Source organism: Rhincodon typus, chromosome 48, assembly GCF_021869965.1.
Source record: "Rhincodon typus isolate 14 chromosome 48, sRhiTyp1.1, whole genome shotgun sequence".
In the NCBI taxonomy this organism is placed as follows: Eukaryota; Metazoa; Chordata; class Chondrichthyes; order Orectolobiformes; family Rhincodontidae; genus Rhincodon; species Rhincodon typus.
The window spans coordinates 6,325,683-6,330,481 of NC_063379.1; positions in this window are offsets into that span (position 1 = coordinate 6,325,683).

The window sequence follows — 4,799 nt, forward strand, 5'->3', positions numbered from 1 at the left end:
TCTTTTAATGTGACAATATTTGCTGAAGGGGGAAATAGCAAACATATTGGATCTTAGGTATCACAAATGACAGATTGAGTAAAAACAAACAGAAATTGCACAGAGAGTAAACATTGCTGTTCCTGGAAAACTGAAATCTCAGCAGGTCTGGCAGCATCTGTGATGAGACAACCAGAACCCATTTCTCCCCTGGCAGTCTTTGAGGCACCAAGGTCACTCCCTAATCCGATTGGCCCTCTGCCAATTAACACTTGGCATAGACATTCATCCAGATGTTTGAGGTTCTGCTTCTGAATTAGACACAGAGCTCCTACAGTGATTAGGCAGAACCTTGTTCCTTGCCTGGTATATGTTGTCTACATCCACATGGATCAGTAAGATGGTATCCTGCCTGTTCCCTTGCAAACTCGGCTTCAGCCCTGAACATATCTCCTGAAACCCAGCAGGGGAAGTGTTGGAGCCTCCTAGACTCACATTCTGTGCAAATTCTCCAAACCCACTTCATGCTCAGGCTGAGATTCGCTCATTAAATGGTGGCCATTAATTTGTATTACTGTTGTTGAGCTGACCGGCTCCGCATAAAAATACAGGACTGTTGTGGTTCAGTAGTACTGTGCCTACCTCTGAACAAGGAAGCCTAGATTCAAGTCCGACCTGTTCCAGTTGTGTGTAATAGCATCCTTGAACAGGTTGTTTAAAAATATCTAAACTCTGCACTAAAGAAGGCTCTTGTGGTGCAGGGGTTTCCTACCTCTGAGGCAGCTGTTCAAGTCCCACCTGCTCCAGAGGTATGTTGTAACTCGCTCTGGCCCAGACATCCCTCCTGCCCTCCATAACCTGCTCCGGCCCCAACATCCTTCCCGCCCTCTGTAACCCGCTCAGGCCCAGACATCCCTCCTCCCCTCCGTAACCCGCTCCGGCCCCGACATCCCTCCCTCCCTCTGTAACACGCTCCAGCCCCGACATCCCTCCCTGTATCTCTGACCCAAGGATGTCCTGTACACAAAAGGCAGGACAAATCCAACCCAGCCAATTTCCGCCCCATCAGTCATCAGTGAAGTGATGGAAGGTGTCATCAACAGTGCTATCCAGCAGTACCTGGTCAGCAATAACCTGCTCAGTGCCACTCAGCTCCTGACCTCATTACAGCCTTGATTCAAACATGAACAAAAGAGCTGAATTCCAGAGGTGAGGTGATAGTGACAGTCCTTGACATCAAGGTTGCATTCGATCGAATGTGGCACCAAGGACCACCAGCTAAACTGGAATCAATGTGTATCAGGGAGCGAACTGGTTGGAGTCATAGCTGACACTCAGGATGATGGTTGTGGTTGTTGGAGGACAATCAGCTCAGCTCCAGGACATCTCTCCAGCAGTTCCTCAGGGTAGTGTCTTATGCCCAACCACCTTCAGCTGCTTCATCAACGTCCTTCTGTCCATCATAAGGTCAGAAGTGGGGATGGTCACCGATGTGTGCAATCAATGTTCAGCACCATTTACATCTCCTCAGATACAGAAGCAGTCCGTGTTCAAATGCACCAAGATCTGGACAATATCCAGACTTTGGCTGACAAGTGGTAAGTTACATTTGCGCCAAACAAATGCCACGCGATGACCATTACAAATAAGAGACAATCTAACCACCACCCCTTGATATTCAATGGTGTTACCATCATTGAGTCTCCCACTATCAGCATCCTGGGGGTTACCATTGACCAGAAACTCAATTGGACTCACAACATAACCACAGTGGCCAGAAGAATACTGCGGCAAGTAACTCACTGGACTCCTCAAAGCCTATCCACCATCTACAAGGCATAAGTCAGGAGTGTGATGGAATACTCCACACTTGCCTGGATGAGTGCATCGCCAACAACACTCAAGAAGCTTGACACGATCCAGGATAAAACAGCCTGATGATTGCTCACATCCACATACTTGTGGGTGTATTGCCATAGTTCTATTAATTTTAAAATAGTTACGGTGAAGGACAAAACTGGTCCACAAGCTTAAGTTCTAAATTGGGGCAAGGCAAATTTTGTTGGAATTAGACAGGAGTTTGCAGGGGTTGATTGGAGTAGTTTGTTTCCAGGCAAAGGAACCTCTGGCAAGTGGAAGGCATTTAAATGTGTGATAGCGAGAGTTCAAGGTCTGTATGTTCCTGTGAGGGTGAAGGGCATGGTTGGTAGGAGTAGGGAACTCTGGATGACAAGAGATGTTGAGACTTTGACCAGAAAAGAAGAGGAGGCATGGCTCAGGAACAGGCAGCTGGGATTATGGGAATCCCTGGAGGTATACAGGGAATACAGGAGTTTGCAGAAGAAGAAAGGCTACAGAGTGAAAAGGGGGCATGGGATAGCTTTATCTGAGAAGATTAGGGTGAATCCAAAGAGATTCTTTAAGTACATTAACGGAAAAAGAATAACAACAGAGAGAGTAGGATCCCTCAAGGATCAAAGTGGACATGTATGTGTGGAACTGCAGGAGATGGGTGAGGTCCTCAATGAATATTTCTCCCTGTGTTTACCGTGGAGAAAGGCAGGAAGACTTGCGAACTTGGGGAAGTTAGTGATGATATCTTGGGGACAGTCCATATCTCAGTAGGGGAAGTGTCGGGTGTATTAGAATGTATAAAGTTGGATATAGCTGCTGGTCCTGACCAGATATATCCAAGAACACTGCAAGAGGCTAGAGAAGAAATTGCGGGGTCTCTTGGCTGATATATTTGCATCAATGTTAGCCACGGGTGAGGTCTTGGAAGACTGGAGGGTAGTGAATGTTGTGCCCTTATTCAAGAAAGGCTGCAAAGAAATACCTGGGAACCATCGACCTGTGAGCTTAACATCTCTGGTGGGAAAGTTGCTTGGGAAGATTCTAAGGGAGAAGATAGACATGCATTTGGAAAGACAGGGTTTGATTAGAAGTAGTCAGCATGGCTTCATGCGTGGGAGATCTTGACCCTCAAATTTGTTAGAGTTCTTTGATGAAGTGGCCAGGAAGGTTGATGAGGACAGGACGGTAGACATAGTCTATATGGATTTCAGTAAGGCCTTTGCTAAGGTTCCACATGGTAGGCTGCTCTGGAAAGTTAGATTGATTGAATCCAGGGAGAGTTGGCAAATTGTGTACACAATTGGCTTGATGGTAGGAAACAGAGGGTAATAGTGGAAGGATGCTTGTCAGACTGGAGGCCTATGACTAGTGGTGTGCCTCAGGGTTCGGTGCTGGGCCCATTGCTGTTTATTATCAATATCAATGATTTGGATGAGAATGTACAAGGTATGATTAGTAAGTTTGTGGATGACACTAAAATATTGTGGACAATGAGGAAGGTTATCAGAAATTGCAGCAGGATCTTGGTCGGCTGGGGAAGTGGGCTGAGAAAGGGCAAATGGAGTTTAACATAGATAAGTGTGAGGTGTTCTATTTTGGAAAGTCAAATCAAGGTAGGAATTTCATGGTGAATGATAGGTCCTGAAGGGCTGTAGTGAAACCGAGGGACTTTGCAGTTCAGGTGCACAGTTCTCTGAAAGTGGAGTCACAGGTAGACAGGGCAATGAAGAAGGCTTTTAGCACACCGGCCTTCATCAGTCAGGGCATCAGACAAGAAGGCAGCTCACCATCAACTTCTCAAGGGCAACTAGGGATGGGCAAGAAACGCTGGCCAGCCAGCGACGCCCACACCCCACAAAATAAATAGAAAAAAAAGAGTAAAAAAGATGGGAAGTTATGTTACAGTTGTACAGGTCACCTTGCTATAGGAAGGATGTTATTAAGCTGGAAAGAGTGCAGAAGATATTTACAAGGATGTTGCCAGGCCTGAAGGGACTGAATTATAGGCAGAGATTGGATGAGCTAGGATGTTTTCCTTTAGAGCGTAGGACACTGAAGGGGGATCTTAAAGAAGTGTATAAGAAATTGAGAGGCTTGGATATGGTGAATGCACTCAGTCTTTTTCCCAGGGTTGGGGAATCGAGGACCAGAGGGCATCAGTTTAAGGCCAGAAGGGAAAGAATAAAATGGAATCTGAAGGGCAAATGTTTTTTACACAGAAGGTGGTACGCATATTTCATAGAATTTCATAGAATCCCTACAGTGTGGAAGCTGGCCATTTGGCCCATCAGGTCAACACCAACCCTCTGAAGAGCATCACATCCAGACCCATCCCCTGCCCTATCCCTGCATTTCCCACCCTCGACACTGTGGGCAATTTAACATAGCCAATCCACCTAACCTGCACATCTTTGGACTGTGGGAGGAAACAGGCGCATCCAGAGGAAACCCACGCAGACATGGGAAGAATGCGCAAACTCTACATAGACAGTCGCCCGAGGGTGGAATCGAACCCGGGTCCCTGTGAGACAGCAGTGCTAACCACTGAGCCACTGTGCCACCCATATTTTTTAAATCTTTCTTACCATAAATATACAAACTTTAGTTTGACCTAATGTAGTCAAGAGACATGGAGATAATTTTCCTCAGCTAAAGAGTGAACTTGGATCAGACCTACTGCCAGATTCTCTTATTAAAAAGGATGCAACAACAGAAATGTAGGAGTATTGCAATCCAAATAAGTCTCTTTCGCATCAGTGCTGGCTGATTGAATTTCAGTCAGTTAACCTGCTCTCACGGTGGTGTTTGCAAATGAAGTACTTGAACTCATACACAGTCCAGGCAATAGCTGTGGATGCCATCTGATAGATAACTCTGGCCTGAACCCCCTTAAAATATGCTGGGATACCACCCAGCCAGTAAATCATCCTGAAGGCATTTGCCATGCCAGAAAGATGTCCACCGAC